Source organism: Coregonus clupeaformis, chromosome 30 (genome assembly GCF_020615455.1).
Source record: "Coregonus clupeaformis isolate EN_2021a chromosome 30, ASM2061545v1, whole genome shotgun sequence".
In the NCBI taxonomy this organism is placed as follows: domain Eukaryota; kingdom Metazoa; phylum Chordata; class Actinopteri; order Salmoniformes; family Salmonidae; genus Coregonus; species Coregonus clupeaformis.
This window is the reverse complement of record NC_059221.1, coordinates 35,442,855-35,467,178: the sequence shown is the minus strand read 5'-3', so window position 1 is coordinate 35,467,178 and position 24,324 is coordinate 35,442,855. Positions and strand designations below refer to the sequence as shown.

General features: G+C 45.0%; 1 protein-coding gene across 1 annotated transcript in view; it reads right to left on the bottom strand.

Moving 5' to 3' along the window:
* LOC121545336 (dedicator of cytokinesis protein 3-like) overlaps nucleotides 1–13,860 on the bottom strand; it is a 106,906-nt gene extending 93,046 nt beyond the window's left edge. The window contains exon 1 of the mRNA XM_041855773.2: nucleotides 13,147–13,860. The gene's annotated coding sequence lies outside the window, so the exon portion shown is untranslated. The remainder of the gene's footprint in view (nucleotides 1–13,146) is intronic.
* Nucleotides 13,861–24,324: the final 10,464 nt, after the last annotated feature.

Here is a 24,324-nt window from a genome sequence, read left to right as displayed (position 1 = left end):
TTCTGAGGCAGAGTGAGAAGTGGCAGTCATACAGTACAGTATGTACATCTTTAGCCCTACAATATCAAATAAAATCACATTTTATTTGTCAGATGTGCTGAATACAACAGGTGTAGACCTTACCGTGAAATGCTTACTTACAAGCCCTTAACTTACAATACAGATTTTGATAATACAAGTAAGATAATATTTGCACAAAAAAACACATGCAAAATAAAAAATAAATAAATAAACTAAAGTAAGAAAAAAAAAGTTACACAATAAAATAACAATAACTAGGCTATATACAGGGGTTACCGGTACCGAGTCAATGTGCAGGGGTACAGGTTAGTATAGGTAATTTAAGTAATATGTATCACCTCACTAACACCGGATACAACTGTCAGAATTACCTGCAAATCACATGCTAAGTTTGGGTGAGAGGTCACCTGGTGAGATACTGTCTAGTGACGATTAAGTCATTCACAGAGATGTATTATGTCCAATACAAAAGCAAGGAAACTGTAAATAATTAAGGATTCTAAAAAGAGACATTCAAGTTTCATGAGGTGGGTTCTAAATGTTTTCTCTGTTAGCCTGAGCCCATTAAGATCAGACTGGATTAATGAGGCCCTGGCTACAGATACCCCACAGAGAACAGTGCAGCTGCTATCAGACTACTTAGTCTTATAACGTATGGTATGGTAGACATTGCCCCTAAAACAGCTGTTGTTAAGGAAGTTATCAAGGAAATGAGTTTGTGTTTATACAGGATCTCCCCCTCTCACCTACTGTCAACCAATCATGTCAAGGCAGAGCTATACGGGGCCAAATTTGAGAGGCGCATGGCGATAGGGTACAGAGCTCAATTTGGCCTATGCGTGCCTCCGGAGGCTCCGCGATTGCATCACACCATCCATACGGAGCCTCCGACCACATTTGCGGATCAAGTATACATTGGCTCTCATGCTCATTGAACAAGAGAGGAGATACGCTTTTGTACTGGTAACCCTCGTATTAATAAACATAAAAAAACAAATGTATTTTTTCAATTTCATTGTATTTCATTAAAAACCAAGCATAGCCTCCCCTCAATGAAGGCTGTTTTTTTGTCCTGCCCAATGTGTTCGCCAAGTAGCCAAGCCTATCAATAAAGGGTTTGGCTCGTGAGACTGCTTTGAAAAAATCACCAAAGTTGTATTAAAAAATCAAGTTTGGGAGCAGCAAAACAGTGAGAGGACCTCCCCTTTTTATTTATCTGTAGGACTACATTATTTTAGCCGGCTCCCGTTTTGTACGTGTATAAACCCCCTCCATGTAGGCTACATGTGTCCATATGCCCATCATGAAATGAGAGATGAGATGATGCTGGTGACCCTCCTATTTAGAAGTTATTTTCCTGTTACAATTGCTTGTTTTCTATTTCATATGATTAAAAACCAAGCCCTCCATAGCCTACCCTTACCCTAGGCCTAGGCTAGTATAACGAATGTTGGTTCAACAGAAATGCGCTGTGTCTTTTTTATCATGTCGATTTTATGATATCATGCTTCTGACCCCAACCTACTTAGAAATATTGTTGTTTTTTATTTAACCCCCTAGAGTCAATTGACGCACCATCAAAATCCATCAGTTTAAGCTAGAGATATCCTTTTTTTTTTGCATTGGATGCATCTCAATCCACCCCACCACCGGTGTCGCACTTCTGCATCTGCGGTGAAAGGTGGCAGAGGTGTTTGTCAGACTATGAGACATCCCGGAAATCGGTCTTCTCACTAAACGTCTGTAGCGTCCGAACGGTTTGACCTACAAACTATGATGACTACTCTATGGAAAGGGGAGACTCTCACTCTGTTTCTACGACCCCTACAAGTGTCAGGAGACTCGTCTGAAGTCGGTACCGTCGATGGGCTACTAATGGGAACCCACTGTGGAAAGCGATTCTCACGAACTCGATGGTGTTCTCCGTTTTGCTCTACAACCCCCACAATTGTCTGAAGGTAACCAGTACCAGTTTTAAAAAACTAATGGAAGTATGAAGGTAGTTTTGTGCCGACCCCAAAAAAAAGGGATTAAATATGTGTAAAAAATACGTTTTTTTACATCTCCTAGATTTAGGACAGACACTTCAAAACCTTGTTTCTTATGATGTACATTTTGACAGTCCTTTTTGCCATTTATAAATGTGTTATTCAACACGCTTCTATGGGCTTTAGTAGTAAAGGCCAAAATCAATATAGCCCTTTCGTTCGCGCCACCGCCAGCTATTGCACTCATATAATTCCTGCAGTGAAAATAGCAAAAATATTTCTGACACACCCCCTGACCTATAGCCTACCGCCAGCGCGAATATTTACCATTGCGTTAGGTTTGTTAAAATAGAGCCCATAGACTCTAAAGAGATGCTTCCAATCAAAGCTGATATCTCAATGTAAGTTTGTAGCTTTCAACATGAGACATTGTTTCAACAAGGACAGCTTCAAACATCAACCCTCAGCATCAGCCCACCAATCTGAGGAATATGATGTGTCTTTTGATTCCACTGGCAATATTCAGAGTAGTAAAACAAAATGGACACAGTTGGTCTTTTTAACAGTGTGTATGCCTCCGGCTGTAGCCTACATAATCATCTGCATCGGTGTTTAGCATTTCAAGTCATGTGGGCCTACCTACAGGGTTGGACATTTTGTTCTAACCCACCACACCATTAACACGTGACTATCAGTTGATTAGCTGAATCAGGTCTGTACACTGCCATGTTGTGCTAGCAAAATTGTGCAACTGAAATTGAAAAAATGCTGCTGGGCAATTCCACGGTAACAGAATTACACTCAGACTCAGATATTTCACTTTAAAATATATTCCAAACAAAAAACAATGATTTAAAAGTTTAACAAAACATACAACTCTATGCACAAGGACTACTTTTAACAATTTACACAGATTTTATACACCAACACATTTACTGAAAGAACTGTGCAGATGCAAAATTTGGTAAAATAATTACAGTAAAATTACTCTCAGTTTATACGACCACCTTTTCCAAAAACTCTGTTAGATATCTACTCCGAATTAAGATGAAAATATTTCTGCAGAAAGAATGGGGTGTCAGTGTCACGCCCTGGCTCTGGGGACTCTTTATGTTGAGCAAGGGTGTGTAGGTTTTATTGTTTAGTTTTCGATGTGTTTCGTTCTAGATCATGTATATCTAAGTTGGCCAGGGTGGTTCCCAATCAGAGACAGCTGTAGCTCGTAGGCAGCCTTTTGGCATTTTAGTTTTGTGGGATCTTCATCCGTATAGGTTTGTGTTATTAACCTAGGACTTCACGTATCGTTCATTTGTTGTTTTTGTTCGTGAGTGTACTTCAATAAAATATGTACGCTTATCACGCTGCGCCTTGGTCCGCTTCACATAACGGTCGTGACAGAAGATCCCACCATAAAAGGACCAAGTGGCGTGTTCAGGAGCAAACGCCGGGAACTAAACAGGAGGTAACGTTAGTGGATGTCCTCCTCGGTTGGGGGAGAATCACGGAGGAGGAGGCCGTCCGCTACCGGAGGGAGATGAATGAGGATGCCCAGGCAGGAGAGGAGAAACGGCGCCAACCGTGCCGACGACGGACACGCGAGAGGCAACCCCAAGTAATTTTTTTGGGGGGGCACACAGCGTGGACGACGGGGCTGCTGGAGGCAGCTACAGGGCGCATCGGCGATCTAGGAGAGGAGGCCACCAGGTTTGGGGGGCTGGAAGGGTGGTTGGCGGAGCCTAGAGGTAGAGCAGAGCCAACTCCCCGTACTCAGGCTAGGCAGCGTGAGACATGACAGGCTCCGGGTTATGCGGAGCTACGTACTGTGCCGCGAGTGTTCCGGCACAGTCCTGTACGTCCTGTGCTAGCACCACGCACGTGTCGTGCTAAGGTGGGCATGCAGCCAGGACGGAGTGTGCCGGCTCAACGCTCGTGGCCTCCAGTACCCCTCCTCGGTCCCGGATATCCTGCGCCAGTGCCACGTGCTGTAGTGCCAGTACGAGTGCACAGCCCTGTCCGTCCTGTGCTGATGCCTCACACAGATTGTGTGGAAATAGGCATTCAGCCAGGACGGGTTGTGTCAGCTCTCCGCTCCAGACCTCCAGTCCGTCTCCACAGTCCAGCCCGGCCTGTTCCTGTACCTCGCACCAAACCAGTGGTGCGCGTCGCCAGCCCGGTCCGGCCTGTTCCTGTCCCCCGCACCAAGCCTGTGGTGCGCGTCGTCCGCCCGGTCCGGCCTGTTCCTGTCCCGCACGTGCGCGTCGTCAGCCCGGTCCGGCCGTTCCTGCTCCCCGCACCAAGCCTGTGTTGCGCGTCGCCAGCCCGGTCCGGCCTGTTCCTGTCCCTCGCACCAAGCCTGTGGTGCGCGTCGCCAGCCCAGTCCGGCCTGTTCCTGTCCCCCGCACCAAGCCTGTGGTGCGCGTCGCCAGCACGGTCCGGCCTGTTCCTGTTCCCCGCATCAAGCCTGTGGTGCGTGTCGTCAGCCCGGTCCGGCCCGTTCCTGCTCCCCGCACCAAGCCAGTGGTGCACGTCGTCAGTCCGGCACGGCCCGTGCCTGTTCCACCGGTGCCTGGTCCGGCACCGGTCAGCTGCTCCACTCCGGAGCCAGAGAAATCCGCTCCACCGGTGTCCAGTCCAGCTCCGGCCAGCGGGGCCAGACCAGACCAGGGGCGCTACGGGGGGGTAGAAAGAGAGTGGTGGTCACGCCCGGAGCCGGATCCCCCTCCGAGGCGGAATGCCCACCCGGCCCCTCCCCTGTTGTGTTTGGTTGGCGCGGTCGCAGTCCACGCCTTTGGGGGGGTACTGTCACGCCCTGGCTCTGGGGACTCTTTATGTTGAGCCAGGGTGTGTAGGTTTTATTGTTTAGTTTTCGATGTGTTTCGTTCTAGATCATGTATATCTATGTTGGCCAGGATGGTTCCCAATCAGAGACAGCTGTAGCTTGTTGTCTCTGATTGGGGACCATACTTAGGCAGCCTTTTGGCATTTTAGTTTTGTGGGATCTTCATCCGTATAGGTTTGTGTTATTAACCTAGGACTTCACGTATCGTTCATTTGTTGTTTTTGTTCGTGAGTGTACTTCAATAAAATATGTACGCTTATCACGCTGCGCCTTGGTCCGCTTCACATAACGGTCGTGACAGTCAGCTATGACATGACACTTTGACTTTGAAAAAATCTCTTGGTTATTGAACTACAGTAAGTGAAGTGGATTTACATCTGGTAACGGAATTACGGGAATGGAATTACATCATCGGTCCCTGATCTTTACTATACATAAATGCATAATTATAGATATGAATATCATTCTCTTCATGGTGATGTATTCTGAATAGGTACACAAAGGTAGAAATATGCAATATCCTCCTTTGCATATTTTGGTATTATTCAACACACTGGCTATTATTCTAATAAACTCTGCCCCCAAACAAGACCAAATTTGGTTTGGCCCGAGCCAGACCAAAAATCTACATCTGTGGACATTGAAATCAAGGTCAGTCCGGACATGACCAGCAAACAACTTCTGTGGACGTTGAAAGCAAGGCCAGGGCGGACTGACCAAATTTCAACTACTTTTAAACATCCATTGACGTCCGGTGTCGGTCGGTGCTCAGTGGGAGAGGATGCTGGTTACAGTAAATTGAAAGTGGGTAGGTGGTAGGTGTCATGGTAGGAGAGAAAAGAGAGACAGCGACAAAGAGAGAGAGAGGGAGAGAGGGACAAAGGGAGAGAGGGAGAGAGAGAGAGAGAGAGGGACAAAGGGAGAGAGGGAGAGAGAGAGAGGGAGAGAGAGAGAGAGAGAGAGAGAGAGAGAGAGAGAGAGAGAGAGAGAGAGAGAGAGAGATAGGGGGGGGGGGGGGGAGAGGAAGGGGATTGTCCAGACTGTTTTCACAGTCTTGCTTTGACCACCAGATGACAGAAAGAGAAAGAAAACAGTTATGAGCTGAACATAACAGTATGCCGGTGGAAGGTAGGACAGTAGCAGGTGACCCAACTGTGGTTTGTGACTACTATGATATCCCATTGTAGTCAATTCAATTCCAGTAATTCCGTTACCGATTTGGTAACACAATTACAAGTTTGAATCACTTAATAATTCATAAACAAAATTGATATCAGTAAAAACACTATAAATAATTGGTAAGTCTCCCTTTACTTGTTACTTCTGTGAACTTTCATTATCCTCCCTCATGAGGGAGAGAAATTTGAAAATATCTTATAGATATGTGGGTTTTTGGTAACGGAATAACAAGGCACACTCATTGCTTTCATTTGATATCCAATTTGATATTCTCCTATGAACTTCACATGATGGTGTTCATGGGTCCTTTTATATGGAAATGACCTGGGCGCGGTTTCCCAAAAGCATCGTTAGAACCATCCTATGGTTCTAACGATGAACTCAGCCTTAAGATGCTTTTGGGAAATGGGCCCTAGCCTAAATGCTCTGCTTTCCACATTTCAGCACTTTCAGCCCCACGGACAGCGACACGCTTAACTAGGCTCGGCCAGAGGTTAGTTGAAATGTCATTATCAGCTCTGTGAACATGGACAAAAAAAAGCGGCTGGTTGAACTTGAAGCATCAAGGGTAGGCTACAGTACGCTGCGTGCTCTCATCAAACTTCTGCTTCTCTCCTCCTCCAATGACAAATCAATGCTTTTCAACCTTTGTTTTTCCTCTTTGTTGAACACCAATCAATAGTTCTGGAGTCTGGGTATTTTTCAAACCTATAGTGTAATGCAAACATGCAAAGCTGTGTGTGTGTGTGTGTGTGTGTGTGTGTGTGTGTGTGTGTGTGTGTGTGTGTGTGTGTGTGTGTGTGTGTGTGTGTGTGTGTGTGTGTGTGTGTGTGTGTGTGTGTGTGTGTGTGTTTTGAGCGAACTGATTCAACATGACTCATTCAAATTGCCAGGAACATTTAGCAGACTTTTCCAATACTACTGATACGATTATCCACTACCTCTAGGGCAGGGTTGGGGAGAAACGGATTACATGTAATCCGTTACATGTAAGATATTACAAAAAACGGTAACTGTAATCAGTTACGTTACCAGCAAAAATATTGTAATCAGATTACAGATTATTTTGAAAAACTAGATGATTACTTCAAGGATTACTTTTAAATTCAGAAAGGATCTTTGACACTTCTCTGTTTCCTCAATGACATTCAAATCAGCATTGAAGAAAGGCGCAAGTTTAAGTTTGTTCCACCTGAGTGAGTTTGAACACAAGTCAGAGACCACTATGATGACACACCAAATGTGTTTGATGGATCGCGGGAAAAGAGCAGGAATAGGCTTTTGTAAATTCCAATCCAAGCTATGTCTTCCAATTGTGCGACTGCTGTCGGCATCCAAAGATTATCCAACTTGAATAAACACTTGGAGGTAAGGATGACAGCAGTGGTGTACGGATATCACAAATTATTGATATCTACATGCTACATGCTGCTCTCTTATTTAGCTATTTGCGCCTTACGGATTGTGGTTGTTGTCGATGGCTGTTCACAAATCGAAATGTGTATTTGAACCCAATAATGGTTGAATTCAAGACGTTTAAGCTGCCTATCAATCATTGTTTTTGAAACCAGTGGACAGCCAGTGAAATATGAGCTCTTGCAACAGCTGCATAGAGCGGATCCTAGCCTACGGAATAAAAGTGTGGCTTTTATTGCTCAATCTAATTCATGCTGCTAAAAAAATCCATAGGCCTAATGGACACATGCTCAAACTCACACACTTCTGATAGACTTAAAGGGGTAATCTGTAGTTGCTACATCCATTTTTAAATTATATATATACATATATAATATATACAGTACCAGTCAAAAGTTTGGACACACCTACTCATTCAAGGGTTTTTCTTTATTTTTACTATTTTCTACATTGTAGAATAATAGTGAAGATATCAAAACTATGAAATAACACATATGGAATCAATGAACTGTATACGGCCATAAGCAAACAGGAAAACGCTAATCCAGAGGCTGCGCTCCTAGTGGCCGGGGACTTTAATGCAGGGAAACTTAAATCAGTTTTTACCTCGTTTCTACAAGCATGTTAAATGTACAACCAGAGGGAGAAAAAACTCTAGACCACCTTTACTCCACACACAGAGACACGTACAAAGCTCGCCCTCCATTTGGCAAATCTGACCATAATTCTATCCTCCTGATTCCTGCTTACAGGCAAAAACTAAAGCAGGAAGCACCAGTGACTCGGTCAATAAAAAAGTGGTCAGATGAAGCAGATGCTAAGCTACAGGACTGTTTTGCTAGCACAGACTGGAATATGTTCCGGGATTCTTCCAATGGCATTGAGGAGTACACCACATCAGTCACTGGCTTCATCAATAAGTGCATTGATGACGTCGTCCCCACAGTGACTGTACGTACATACCCCAACCAGAAGCCATGGATTACAGGCAACATCCGCACTGAGCTAAAGGGCAGAGCTGCCGCTTTCAAGGAGCGGGACTCTAACCCGGAAGCTTGTAAGAAATCCTGCTATGCCCTCAGACGAACCATCAACAGGCAAAGCGTCAATACAGGACTAAGATTCGATCGTACTACACCGGCTCTGACGCTCGTCGGATGTGGCAGGGCTTGCAAACTATTACAGACTACAAAGGGAAGCACAGCCGCGAGCTTCCCAGTGACACGAGCCTACGAGACGAGCTAAATTACTTCTATGCTCGCTTCGAGGCAAATAACACTGAAACATGCATGAGAGCATCAGCTGTTCCAGACGACTGTGTGATCACGCTCTCCGTAGCCGATGTGAGTAAGACCTTCAAACAGGTCAACATTCACAAGGCCGCATGGCCAGACGGATTACCAGGACATGTACTCCGAGCATGCGCTGACCAACTGGCAAGTGTCTTCACTGACATTTTCAACCTCTCCCTGTCTGAGTCTGTAATACCAACATGTTTCAAGCAGACCACCATAGTCCCTGTGCCCAAGAACACTAAGGTAACCTGCCTAAATGACTACCAACCCGTAGCACTCACGTCTGTAGCCATGAAGTGCTTTGAAAGGCTGGTCATGGCTCACATCAACACCATTATCCCATAAACCCTAGACCCACTCCAATTTGCATACCGCCCCAACAGATCCACAGATGATGCAATCTCTATTGCGCTCCACACTACCCTTTCACACCTGGACAAGAGGAACACCTATGTGAGAATTCTATTAATTGACTACAGCTCAGCATTCAACACCATAGTGCCCTCAAAACTCATCACTAAGCTAAGGACCCTGGAACTAAGCACCTCCCTCTGCAACTGGATCCTGGATTCCTGGCGGGCCGCCCCCAGGTGGTAAGGGTAGGTAACAACACATCCGCCACACTGATCCTCAACACGAGGGCCCCTCAGGGGTGCATGCTCAGTCCCCTCCTGTACTCCCTGTTCACTCATGACTGCATAGCCAGGCACGACTCAAACACCATCATTAAGTTTGCCAATGACACAACAGTGGTAGGCCTGATCACCGACAACAACGAGATAGCCTATAGGGAGGAGGTCAGAGACCTGGCTGTGTGGTGCCAGGACAACGACCTCTCCCTCAACGTGATCAAGACAAAGGAGATGATTGTGGACTACAGGAAAAAGAAGAGGACGGAGCACGCCCCCATTCTCATCGACGGGGCTGTAGTGGAGCAGGTTGAGAGCTTTAAGTTACTTGGTGTCCACATCACCAATAAACTAACATGGTCCAAGCACACCAAGACGGTCATAAAGAAGGCAAGACAAAAACCTATTCCCCCTAAGGAGACTGAAAAGATTTGGCATGGGTCCTCAGATCCTCAAAAGGTTCTACAGCTGCACCATCGAGAGCATCCTGACTGGTTGCATCACTGCCTGGTATGGCAACTGCTCAGCCTCCGACCGCAAGGCACTACAGAGGGTAGTGCGTACGGCCCAGTACATCACTGGGGCCAAGCTTCCTGCCATCCAGGACCTCTATACCAGGCGGAGTCAGAGGAATGCCCTAAAAATTGTCAAAGACTCCAGCCACCCTAGTCATAGACTGCTCTCTGCTACCACACGACAAGCGCCAAGTCTAGGTCCAAGAGGCTTCTAAATAGCTTCTACCCCCAAGCCATAAGACTCCTGAACATCTAATCAAATGGCTACCCAGACTATTTAAATAGCCCTTACACCGCCTGGAGGTGTGTTTTGGGTCATTGTCCTGTTGAAAAACAAATGATAGTCCCACTAAGCGCAAACCAGATGGGATGGTGTATCGCTGCAGAATGCTGTGGTAGCCATGCTGGTTAAGTGTGCCTTGAATTCTAAATAAATCACAGACAGTGTCACCAGCAAAGCACCCCTACACCATCACACCTCCTCCTCCATGCTTCACGGTGGGAACCACACATGCGGAGATCATCCATTCACCTACTCTGCGTCTCACAAAGACACGGCGGTTGGAACCAAAAATCTCACATTTGGACTCATCAGACCAAAGGCCAGATTTCCACCGGTCTAATGTCCATTGCTTGTGTTTCTTGGCCCAAGCAAGTCTCTTCTTCTTATTGGTGTCCTTTAGTAGTGGTTTCTTTGCAGCAATTCGACCATGAAGGCCTGATTCACGCAGTCTCCTCTGAACAGTTGATGTTGAGATGTGTCTGTTACTTGAACTCTGTGAAGCATTTATTTGGGCTGCAATTTCTGAGGCTGGTAACTCTGCAGCAGAGGTAACTCTGGATCTTCCTTTCCTGTGGAGGTCCTCATGAGAGCCAGTTTCATCATAGCGCTTGATGGTTTTTGCAACTGCACTTAAAGAAACATTGAAAGTCCTTGAAATATTCCGTATTGACTGACTTTCATGTCTTAAAGTAATGACGGACTGTAGTTTCTCTTTGCTTATTTGAGCTGTTCTTGCCATAATATGGACTTGGACTTTTACCAAATAGGGCCATCTTCTGTATACCACCCCTACCTTGTCACAACACAACTGATTGGCTCAAACGCATTAAGAAGGAAAGGAAATCCACAAATTAACTTTTAACAAGGCACACCTGTTAATTGAAATGCATTCCAGGTGAATACCTCATGAAGCTGGTTGAGAGAATGCCAAGAGTGTGCAAAGCAGTCATCAAGGTAAAGGGTGGCTATTTGAAGAATCTCAAATATAAAATATATTTTGATTTGTTTAACACTTTTTTGGCTACTAAATGATTCCATATGTGTTATTTCATAGTTTTGATGTCTTCACTATTATTCTACAATGTACAAAATAGTAAAAATAAAGAAAAACCCTTGAATGAGTAGGTGTGTCCAAACTTTTGACTGGTATATATATATATATATCCATTGATTCTTGAAGAATATAACTTATAAATTCCTCATGAGCTAAGTTCAACTGTCACACTCCATGAGAACCCAAAATATAAGCTTGTTTTTCTCCAATGTTTGTAAACATTGTAAATGTAAACACATATAGCCTCATAACATGGTTAAAACTATAATTTTGATATCATGGATGGTCAGTCCTTACATCCATAGCTCTGTCTATTAATCTGAGAGTGGTTACATTTCTCCAGGCCCATCCCTCAGCTTTTTACCAAAACAGAGGCGGGGCGTCCGTTTTGTTATTGTTTCATCTGTGGATTTTCCCTTTAAACAGCTGCATATTATCAAGATATCAAAGTGTCACCAACAAAAAGGTAAACAATAGGCCTATAGCAAATGCAGCATATGGCATTCATTTTTCACATGTAAATTGCACTTTTCAGTAGTGCTCTAAGCATGCCATTCCATGAGCACAGCTTTTATTTTTCAACTTGAATCAACAAGGACCAATCAGTCCTCCATGACAACAAAATCATAAACAACAGAGCAGGGCTGGCTAATAAGTCCTTAGGTTTGGGAAATGCTCAGGTAAAACAATTTGGCTAATCTATACTTCCATATTTCCAAGTCCTATTCTTGAAGATCAAGGGGTATAACATTTATTGGAATGACTGGAATTCTGACAGACTTTGGTTTTTAATGTAAATATATAATTTAATCGTATTATTATATGTAGTAGAAAGCGATGGGTTAGAAGAAGCCTACATAACCAACCCATAAAGTAAAATTGAACATCCCATATGGCCAGCTATGTACACTTTAACACTGATTTATCCTGCAATAGATGTCGTTCAATTGGTAACATACATTTGTGTCTTCTTCTAATGCCTCTTAAGGGGAAAGTAATCTAAAAGTAACAGAATGTAATCCGATTATGTTACTGAGTTTGGGGTAATCAAAAAGTTATGTTACTGATTACAATTTTGGACAGGTAACTAGTAACTGTAATTGATTACATTTGGAAAGTAACTTACCCAACCCTGATCTAGGGTTACTACCACATTCCAAATAATTTGGCCTACATGGACCGAACATGAAGACGAGGGATGGGGTAGCGTTTGGAAATCACATATGGTTGTAGTAGGCTAAGTAACAACGATTGTAGTAGCTAAGTAGTCGTGGTGCTATGTTATAAATGCCGACAGGTAAACGGCCTACGCATACTCAGACTCTAAAACGTAAACTACACCTGTTGGCAGAACGCTATCTCATTGCCCCCTCGTGGTTTCAAGTCGAATCGCCTTTTCAGAGACAGGCTCTGCCGCTCTTCAACACTTGGATAGAACACTATTACTGACGCATTTTCAAAACTCAAAACATTCAATGTAGCCTAGTAGCCTGTGAATTAATGATAAGGATACTGTAGCCTTATAGGTTATATGGGGATGGACACTGGTGATGCAGTCTAATAGAGGTAGCCCATCTAGCCCATAAGAGGGTATAGGCTATCATCCCACGCAATAACCTAGGCTTTGTATTATCTTATTATTGACCGATTATCTTCAGCCATTAATCACAGCTGATATACTATATGTTTTGTAAGCTATAATTAGGCCTACATGAATGAAAGATATATGAAACATTAAGTGAGAGACATTGTGAGCGTTAGCTGAGAATATCCTACAGTAGCCTATAATAACCTGTATGACCAAACATGATATCATCACAACGCTTCTTCATTAGAAAATAAGCAGCTTTGAATGAGAAAAGTCAATGAAATTAAAAACAAGCAATCAAAAATGACAAACGTTTATATAAATACGGAATGGACTCACCAACTCCGATTCTTTTCCTCTTCTGTTGGTATCCACATCTTGGAATTTTTTGTTATTTTCCCACCAGGAGACCAAGCCTCATTCTGTCAATATCGTGGGAGGATGTAGCTAAATGAAAGCTATAAGAATATCCACGACTCCTTCGATACGAACGGGATAAGGCTACATCTCGATTGAAATCTATAACATAAAAAGGACCACAAATGTCTTATCCCGCGATTTCTTTATCTCCCTGGTCTGCTCTGCTCGCCGTGTCTCCTAATCACACACTGATGCAGTCTCTGTGTCCACCTACCCAACACACACGGTAATCTAATCTCCGAACGCTATTATTGCAGCAGCATCTCGATAGGAACGGGAATAGTTTTTTAAAAAGGTTTATTTCTTTATTTCCCAGTTAGTCATTAGCATATGGCTCAGCTACCAAGTCGGATATCGGGTCCCACTCCCGGTGGTAGAGTTGAGTCGTTAGATGATAATTAGCAGTCGTGATATTGTCCGCGGGTCCAAACTGGTCTTGGGGTGCAAGAACAATTCAGAAAACTGCGATATACAGTCAAATGCGCCATCTTCATGGTCATCACGACTCGTTTTGTCAATACCGATGTGTCAAGCATTCGCAAATGTAGAGTGGACTGTCGGAGAGTAACTCCATGGAAATTGCATCTATCACTAACAGCGCTTTCGCCGTCATGGGCAGCTACCTCGGCAGCATCCGATTTCACTGCGCTTTAAATTGAATCTGCTGAACCAAGCTGCATATGCTATTAGACTACATCAGTTACTGGAACCGAGACAGATGTGGTTAGGCTTTCCTAGACGATAATTATAGAAGACTAGGTTGCAGAACCTTTTTATTGGTCCAATAAACACTGAACATAATCCTTCGGATATACATTTTTGATTTTGGCCTATGTTTAGTTCAGATGAATTAATCAGAAATGGAAAAGGTGAACTTGCTCTTAATTATAGTGTATAGCCTAATCAATAAAACCTTAAAAGTAGGCTATTCCTCCCATCACATTGCCAATGTCTTCTGGTTTGTAGAGCATAGGTCATAACCAACTGGGAGCCTAGGTTGTACTCAGAAACAACCACTTGTCAGAGGATATAGTGTGACAGTAACCTGCATGTAACCTTCTCACAAATAAACGCCATACACCATTGTGCACTTAGTGTGGGCTGTTGCAGGTGGTTGTTGAAAATGCTACTGTGCTGTATGTAGGCCTATACCCAAATGGACCCTCTCACCAGGATGACACCTGGGGTTTTGTCTATTCATCTGCCTGTGTTTTTCTCAGAATCTGAAGACTAGTTCCTTCTTCTGCATTGCTGTACAATGTAATCCTTGTTGCCCTCAATAGCCTCCAACATCTCAGTGGGTTCTTGAATCTAGTCTGCCTCTCTCCAGTGCTTGCTCTTACTGCATCGCTTAGTGCATTCAGAAAGGCAAAGGATTTAAAGAATGCTACCTGCTTGCCAGTATTGAAATCCATTAAAAATCAACTCAGACTAATCCTCATGAAATTATATTTAGGGGAAAATAATCAAATATTTTTGCCTTGAAAACCAACACAGCTACCTGGAGTTGTCATGGGTGATCGTTCAGAGCATGGTATGATCAGCAGAATGTAGTGCTGTATATTTAGAAAAAATATGTTCCTGATTCATTTGTTTTACTGTAGATAAAACTGTTTCCTGTGTAAATAAACTGATTTATAGAATATAATGATCCGATGGTTGACAGTCTCAGAATGTTTGTCTTGTAATTACAGATTAATCTATCGCTGATGTTCAGTTCCATAGAGTAACTAGTGTGTTGGATGCTGAGTAGGAGGGATGGCAGTGTTGTGCAGTGCAGTGCTATGTCCCCATCACAGCGACTCTATACTGACTCCCATCCGTCCTTCATCTCAAGTGGAACACTGTGGGCGGTGTTTTAATCACATACAGTGCCTTCGGAAAGTATTCAGACCACTTGACTTTTTCCACATTTTGTTACGTTATAACCTTATTCTAAAATTGATTAAATTGTTTTTTTCCCTCATCAATCTACACACAATACCCCATAATGTTAAAGCAAAAGCAGGTTTTTAGAAATAATACATACTTTTTTTTTGATTATTTTTTGTATTTTTATTATATTTTTATATATTTTTTTTTATTTTTTATTTTTTATTTTTTTGGGGGGTACTTTGTTGAAGCACCTTTGGCAGCGATTACAGCACTGAGTCTTCTTGGGTATGACGCTACAAGCTTGGCACACCTGTATTTGGGGAGTTTCTCCCATTCTTCTCTGCAGATCCTTTCAAGCTCTGACAGGTTGGATGGGGAGCGTTGCTGCACAGCTATTTTCAGGTCCAGGCTCTTGCTGAGCCACTCAAGGACATTCAGAGACTTGTCCCGAAGCCACTCCTGCGTTGTCTTGGCTGTGTGCTTAGGGTCGTTGTCTTGTTGGAAGGTGAACCTTTGCCCCAGTCTGAGGTGCTGAGCGCTCTGGAGCAGGTTTTCATCAAGGATCTCTCTGTACTTTGCTCTGTTCATCTTTGCCTCGATCCTGACTAGTCTCCCAGTCCCTGCCGCTGAAAAACATCCCCAGAGCATGATGCTGCCACCACCATGCTTCACCGTAGGGATGGTGCCAGGTTTCCTCCAGACGTGACGCTTGGCATTCAGGCCAAAGAGTTCAATCGTGGTTTCATCAGACCAGATAATCTTGTTTCTCATGGTCTGAGAGTCTTATGGTGCCTTTTGGCTAACTCCAAGCTGGCTGTCATGTGCCTTTTACTGAGGAGGGGCTTCCGTCTGGCCAATCTACCATAAAGGCCTGATTGGTGGAGTGCTGCAGAGATGGTTGTCCTTCTGGAAGTTTCTCCCATCTCCACAGAGGAACTAGAGCTCTGTCAGAGTGACCATCGGGTACTTGGTCACCTCCCTGACCAAGGCCCTTCTCCCCCGATTGCTCAGTTTGGCCGGGCAGCCAGCTCTAGGAAGAGTCTTGGTGGTTCCAAACTTCTTCAATTTAAAATGATGGAGGCCACTGTGTTCTTGGGGACCTTCAATGCTGCAGAAATGTTTTGGTACCCTTCCCCAGATCTGTGCCACAACACAATCCTGTCTCGGAGCTCAATACGGACAATTCCTTTGACCTCATGGCTTGGTTTTTGCTCTGACATACAGTGTCAACTGTGGGACCTTATATAGACAGGTGTGTGCCTTTCCAAATCATGTCCAATCAATTGAATTTACCACAGGTGGACTCCAATCAAGTTGTAGAAACATTTCAAGGAGGATCAATAGAAACAGGACGCACCTGAGCTCAATTTCGAGTCTCATAGCAAAGGGTCTGAATACTTATGCAAATAAGTTATTTCTGTTTTTTATTTTTAATACATTTGCAAAAATGTTTTTAAAAAACTGTTTTCGCTTTGTCATTATGGGGTATTGTGTGTAGATTGCTGAGGAGTTTTAAAATGTAATCCATTTTAGAATAAGGCTGTAATGTAACAAAACGTGGGAAAAGTCAAGGGGTCTGAATACTTTCCGCAGGCATAAAACTGGATGCGTGTGTGTGCAGGTTTAGCACTACAGCACGGGTCTCAGCAGATAAAAATGTGTAGAAATTAAATGTAAACATCTATGTGAGAATGTGATTTGAAGGAGTCAGGCGCAGGAGGGTAAATCACAGAATACAGAGTTTATTCCGTAGGACACAATTACGCTGGATAGCGTCAACAAAATACAGGCACACGGGGAACAATATCCCCGGAAATACAAGGTACGGTACCTCAACCGAGCTACACTCAACTCACAAATAACAATCACCCACAAGGACAAGGGGGACAGAGGGAACACTTCTACATGTACTAATGAGGGGATATGAACCAGTTGTGTGTAATTGACAAGACAAGACAAATGGAATGATGAGATATGGAGCGGCAGTGGCTAGTAGGCCTGTGACAACGAACGCCAAAGCCTGCCCGAACAAGGAGGGGAGGCAGCTTCGGAGGAAGTCATGACAGTACCCCCCCCCCCCACCCCTTGACGCGCAGCTCCAGCAACGCGCCGACCCCGGCCTCGGGGACGGCCAGGAGGACGCAGAGCAGGGCGAGCCGGATGGCGACGGTGGAAATCCCGCAACAGGGAGGGATCGAGGATATCCCTCACCGGGACCCAGCACCGTTCCTCCGGACCGTACCCCTCCCACTCCACGAGGTACTGAAGGCCCCCCATCCGACGCCTCGAATCCAGGATGGAACGGACGGAGTATGCCAGGGCCCCCTTGATGTCCAGAGGAGGCGGAGGGACCTCCCGCACCTCAGACTCCTGGAGCAGACCAGCCACCACCGGCCTGAGGAGAGACACATGAAACGAGGGGTTAATACGGTAATCGGGGGGAAGTTATAACCTATAGGTGACCTCGTTGATTCTCCTCAGGACTTTAAATGACCCCACAAACCGCGGGCTCAGCTTCCGGCAGGGCAGGCGGAGGGGCAGATTCCGGGTCGAGAGCCAGACCCGATCGCCCAGTAAGAAGACCGGGGCCTCACTGCGGTGGCGGTCAGCGCTGGCCTTGTGATGACGCATGGCACGTTGGAGGTCGACGTGGGCAGCGTCCCACGTCTCCTCCGCGCGCCAAAACCAGTCATCCACCGCAGGAGCCTCGGTCTGGCTCTGGTGCCACGGTGCCAGAACCACTTGGTAACCCAACACACATTGAAATGGCGTTAGGTTAGTGGAGGAGTGCCGGAGAGAGTTCTGGGCATCTTCGGCCCATGGAAAGAACACCGACCACTCCCCCGCAGGAACCTACCCACATCCTGATTTACCCGTTCCACCTGCCCATTAGACTCGGGGTGGAACCCAGAGGTCAGGCTGACCGAGACCCCCAGACGTTCCATGAATGCCTTCCAGACCTTGGATGTGAACTGGGGACCTCGGTCAGACACTATATCCTCTGGTACCCCGTAGTGCCGGAAGACGTGTGTAAACAGGGCCTCCGCAGTTTGCAGGGCCGTGGGGAGACCGGGTAGAGGAAGGAGGCGGCAGGCCTTGGAAAAGCGGTCCACAACGACCAGGATGGTGGTGTTACCTTGGGAGGGGGGAAGATCAGTCAGGAAATCAACACTTAGATGAGACCATGGTCGTTGTGGAATTGGTAAAGGTTGTAACTTACCCGCTGGGAGGTGCCTAGGTGCCTTACTCTGGGCGCACATCGAGCAGGAGGAGACATACACCCTCACGTCCTTAGCCAAGGTAGGCCACCAGTACTGTCCAGTCAGTCAGCGCACTGTAAGACCGATACCTGGGTGACCAGAGGAGGGTGACGTGTGTGCCCAGTAGATCAGACAATCACGGAAAAGAGCAGGCACGTACCGCAGCCCAGCTGGACACTGAGGTGGAGATGGATCTGTGCGTAATACCTGCTCTATATCCGCGTCCATTGCCCATACTACCGGTGCCACAATGCAGGAAGCCGGGAGTATGGGGGTGTTGTCTCTGGGCCTCTCCTCTGTGTCATACAGCCGTGACAATGCGTCTGCCTTCATGTTCTTCGTACCCGGGATGTATGACAGTGTAAAATCGAACCGGGTGAAGAATAGGGCCCACCTGGCCTGGCGAGGATTCAGCCTCCTCGCTGCCCGGATGTACTCCAGGTTACGGTGGTCCGTCCAGACGAGGAAAGGGTGTTTCGCCCCTACGAGCCAATGCCTCCACACGGTCAAAGCTCGTACAAGAGCCAACAGCTCCCGATCACCAACGTCGTAGTTCTGCTCCGCTGGGCTGAGCTTCTTAGAGAAGAAGGCACAGGGGCGGAGCTTGGGTGGTGTGCCCGAGCGTTGAGATAGGACAGCGCCTATCCCTACCTCGGACGCATCCACCCCCACTACGAACGGTAGTGATGGATCGGGGTGGACCAGTACCGGGGCTGAGGTGAACAGACCCCTCAGTTTCCTGAAGGCCAGGTCAGCCTCAGCAGACCAGCAGAGGCGGGATGGCCCACCCTTCAACAGAGATGTAATGGGAGCTGCGACCTTGCCAAAGCCCCGGATAAACCTCCGATAGTAGTTGGCAAAGCCCAGAAAGCGCTGCACCTCCTTAACCGTGGTGGGAGTCGGCCAATTACGCACGGCTGAAATGCGATCCCCCTCCATCTCCACCCCTGAGGTGGTAATGCGGTATCAGAGGAAGGAGACGGACTGCTGGAAAAACATACACTTCTCTGCCTTGGCATAAAGGTCATTTTCCAACAGTAGGGCCAGCACTTTGCGAACCAGGGACACATGCTCGGCGCGCATAGCGGAATACACCAGAATGTCATCGATGTAGACTACTACACCGCGACCAAGCATGTCCCGGAACACCTCGTTCACAAAGGACTGGAAGACAAATGGAGCATTCATCAAACCGTAGGGCATCACCAGGTATTCATAATGCCCTGTGGTTGTGCTGAATGCTGTCTTCCACTCATCCCCCTCCCGAACACGCACCAGGTTGTACGCACTCCTGAGATCTAATTTGGTGAAGAAGCGCGCCCCATGCATTGACTCGATCACTGACGGAATGAGGGGGAGAGGATAACTAAACCTGATCATCTCCTTGTTCAGTGGTCAATAATCAATGCAAATGGAATGATGAGATATGGAGCGGCAGTGGCTAGTAGGCTGGTGACGACGAACGCCGAAGCCTGCCCGAACAAGGAGGGGAGGCAGCTTCGGAGGAAGTCGTGACAATCTAGCTTGACATTTGTTTCCTACTCTTACTGACAAAAATTAGAAATAACACTGCAAACGTGTTTCCTCCACATGTAAATGTGATGAGTTTGAGGCATATTTCAAAGATAAAACATTAGGCTGGGTATCAGTCAAGCAAGACCTGATGAGAAGTTTGATGATATGTGCCCTAGCCTACCACACAAAGGCACTATGGATTTATTTTCCCTGGTTGATACAGACATGCTCAATTTAAGCCTTCTGCCTGCCTTCTCGATCCTATCCCCACTACCTTCTTCAAAACAGTTTTTAATTGCATATCTGAAAAAGTGCAAGCTATTGTTAATCACTCCCTGTTCACAGGCACTTTCCCCACTGTACTAAAAACTGCTATGGTGAAACCCCTTCTGAAGAAAAGCAATCTTCAGTTTTTAGCAATTTTTGACCAATCTCCAACCATACACTCTTAAGCAAAATTCTGGAGAAATTGGTTTTCAAACAGCTAAATGCTTTTTTAAGTGCCAACTGTATTTTTTTAAATTCCAGTCTGGTTTTCTTGCCCACCACAGCACAGAGACAGCCTTAGTTAAAGTGGGAAATTATCTTAGAGCCAACACAGATGCCAAACAGCTCTCTGTCCTTGTATGCTTGGATTTAAGTGCTGCATTCGACACTGCTGACCATGATGTCCTTCTGGACAGACTGGAGATATGGTTTGGCCTTGCCGGTTCAGTTCTAAATTGGTTTAGGACCTATTTAACAGGTCGAGAGTTTTCTGTCACCCTTGGTGAACATAACTCAGAGAAAATAAATGTGATATGTGGCATTCCACAACATTCGATGTTGGGTCCGGTACTGTTCAGTTTATATATGTTACCCCTGGCAGCATTATCAGAAAGCACAGCATTGATTTTCACTGCTACGCAGACGATACACAACTTTGCATTTCCATGTCGCCAGAGGATTTTAGCTCCACGGATAAATTATTAGACTGTATTAGTGATTTAAATACTTGGATGGCTCAAAACTTCCTCCAGCTAAATCAAGACAAGACCGAGGTACTTATTGTTGGAGCCAAAGCACGGCGAGAGAATCTGGCCGCATATTTTAATTCACAGGCAATAAAGATAAAACACCAGGTAAATAACCTAGGTGTTATTTTAGATTCTGACCTCAATTTTGAATCACACATTAGGAATGTGACCAAAATAGCTTTTTACCACTTGAGGAACATTGCCAAGGTGTGGCCATTTCTCTCTCAGGCTGACACAGAGAGACTAATCTATGCTTTTATTACAAGCAGGCTTGACTACTGTAATGCTCTCCTGTCTGGTCTACCCAAGAAAGCCATTGGTCAACTGCAAAACATACAGAATGCTGCAGCACGGGTACTGACCAAGACCAGATGGAGAGCACACATTAAACCGGTTTTAAAGTCTCTTCACTGGGTGCCTGTAAGTTTTATAATTAATTTAAAGATTCTTCTATTGGTTTTTAAATCAATCCACGATTCTGCACTACAATACATGTCAGACATGCTTTTAAGTTATGTACCCAGTAGTTCCCTCAGATCCTCTGGCACTGGCCTTTTAACTATCCCAAAGCCTAGAACCAATAGGTACAGTGAGGGAAAAAAGTATTTGATCCCCTGCTGATTTTGTACGTTTGCCCACTGAAAAATACATGATCAGTCTATAATTTTAATGGTAGGTTTATTTGAACAGTGAGAGACAGAATAACAACAACAAAATCCAGAGAAACGCATGTAAAAAATGTTATAAATTGATTTGCATTTTAATGAGGGAAATAAGTATTTGACCCCTCTGCAAAACATGACTTAGTACTTGGTGGCAAAACCCTTGTTGGCAATCACAGAGGTCAGACGATTCTTGTAGTTGGCCACCAGGTTTGCACACATCTCAGGAGGGATTTTGTCCCACTCCTCTTTGCAGATCTTCTAAGGTTTCGAGCCTGACGTTTGGCAACTCAAACCTTCAGCTCCCTCCACAGATTTTCTATGGGATTAAGGTCTGGAGACTGGCTAGGCCACTCCAGGACCTTAATGTGCTTCTTCTTGAGCCACTCCTTTGTTGCCTTGGCCGTGTGTTTTGGGTCATTGTCATGCTGGAATACCCATCCACGACCCATTTTCAATACCTGGCTGAGGGAAGGAGGTTCTCACCCAAGATTTGACAGTACATGGCCCTGTCCATCGTCCCTTTGATGCGGTGAAGTTGTCCTTTCCCCTTAGCAGAAAAACACCCTCAAAGCATAATGTTTCCACTCCATGTTTGATGGTGAGGATGGTGTTCTTGGGGTCATAGGCAGCATTCCTCTTCCTCCAAACATGGTGAGTTGAGTTGATGCCAAAGAGCTCCATTTTGGTCTCATCTGACCACAACACTTTCACACAGTTCTCCTCTGAATCATTCAGATGTTCATTGGCAAACTTCAGACGGGCCTGTATATGTGCTTTCTTGAGCAGGGGGACCTTGCGGGCGCTGCAGGATTTCAGTCCTTCACTGCGTATTGTGTTACCAATTGTTTTCTTGGTGACTATGGTCCCAGCTGCCTTGAGATCATTGACAAGATCCTCCCGTGTAGTTCTGGGCTGATTCCTCACCGTTCTCATGATCATTGCAACTCCACGAGGTGAGATCTTGCATGGAGCCCCAGGCCGAGGGAGATTGACAGTTCTTTGTGTTTCTTCCATTTGCGAATAATCACACCAACACACCAAGCTGCTTGGCGTTGGTCTTGTAGCCCATTCCAGCCTTGTGTAGGTCTACAATCTTGTCCCTGACATCCTTGGAGAGCTCTTTGGTCTTGGCCATGGTGGAGAGTTTGGAATCTGATTGATTGATTGCTTCTGTGGACAGGTGTCTTTTATTCAGGTAACAAGCTGAGATTAGGAGCACTCCCTTTAAGAGTGTGCTCCTAATCTCAGCTCGTTACCTGTATAAAAGACACCTGGAAGCCAGAAATCTTTCTGATTGAGAGGGGGTCAAATACTTATTTCCCTCATTAAAATGCAAATCAATTTATAACATTTTTGACATGCGTTTTTCTGGATTTTGTTGTTGTTATTCTGTCTCTCACTGTTCAAATAAACCTACCATTAAAATTATAGACTGATCATTTCTTTGTCAGTGGGCAAACGTACAAAATCAGCAGGGGATCAAATACTTTTTTCCCTCAATGTAGGGAGAGGCAGCCTTCAGTTATTATGCCCCCAGCCTCTGCCAGAGAACCTGAGGGGGGCCGAAACTGTGGACATATTTATAAGAGATCTTAAAACGCATCTTTTTAGCTTTGCTTTTCCTTAGGTAGCTTTTTAGTCGTTCAGTTATCGTTATTCTTTTGTTTTTTTTGTAGTAAATATTTCCGTTTTTATTTTCATTGTTTTCTCCTGTGTAGAACATTGTGTTGCATTCCATGTCTGAAAAGTGCTGTATAAATAAAGCTTGATTTGAACACAATGCAAATATACAGTAGGGAGAACAAGTATTTGATACATAAAATGCAAATTAATTACTTAAAAATCATACAATGTGATTTTCTGGATTTTTGTTTTAGATTCCGTCTCTCACAGTTGAAGTGTACCTATGATAAAAATTACAGACCTCTACATGCTTTGTAAGTAGGAAAACCTGCAAAATCGGCAGTGTATCAAATACTTGTTCTCCCCACTGTATTATTCTGTTGAACATTGATTAGTTAGTGACAGTCATTGAGAGGATGGTATGGTAGAGAGTGGTATACTGCACCATCTGGGAACAGCAAACCTGGTATTTCAGTAACAGGTGCAAGGGAATAAACTAAATTCAAATTAACATTAATAAATGTAAAAGTATTTACAAGGTAATTACCAAACTCAGCAATGTGATATTCTGGCTCTACATCTGATGATTGTCTTGATTGAAAGATGTTTTACAGATGTTATTGTACACACCAGTTTAATAATGTTTCCCCTGATACGTTTGGCTGAGGGAGTGTTTATCACTCTGTATACCAGAGGGTTGTGTGAATCACTGGTCTATGGACACTGGGAATGCCTACCACAGCGAGAGGTGATATCAGTTTCTACACCATTCCAGCATACCATTGGAGCCAGAGGAGGAGGTAGTAAGAACTATGCAGTGCTTCCTCATCAATCATCTACCCACAGCCACTCCAGCTCTCCATCAAACACACAGACACACACACACACTCCAGCTCTCCATCACACAGCAGCTCTCCCTCTCACACAAATGCACAGTTCAGCTCTCGCTCTACATCTCTCTGCCATACACATGCACACGCAACACACACTTCTTCAAGTGCTGCTTTGCCCTCCAGTTTAACACACACACACACCTCTGCTCAAACACAGCACAACAGGGGCAACTTTCACTGAAATTGCATTTTTGTCCCCCCCCAGTTTTATCATTTGAGTGTGATTTTTTTTAACGAGGCAACAGTGTGC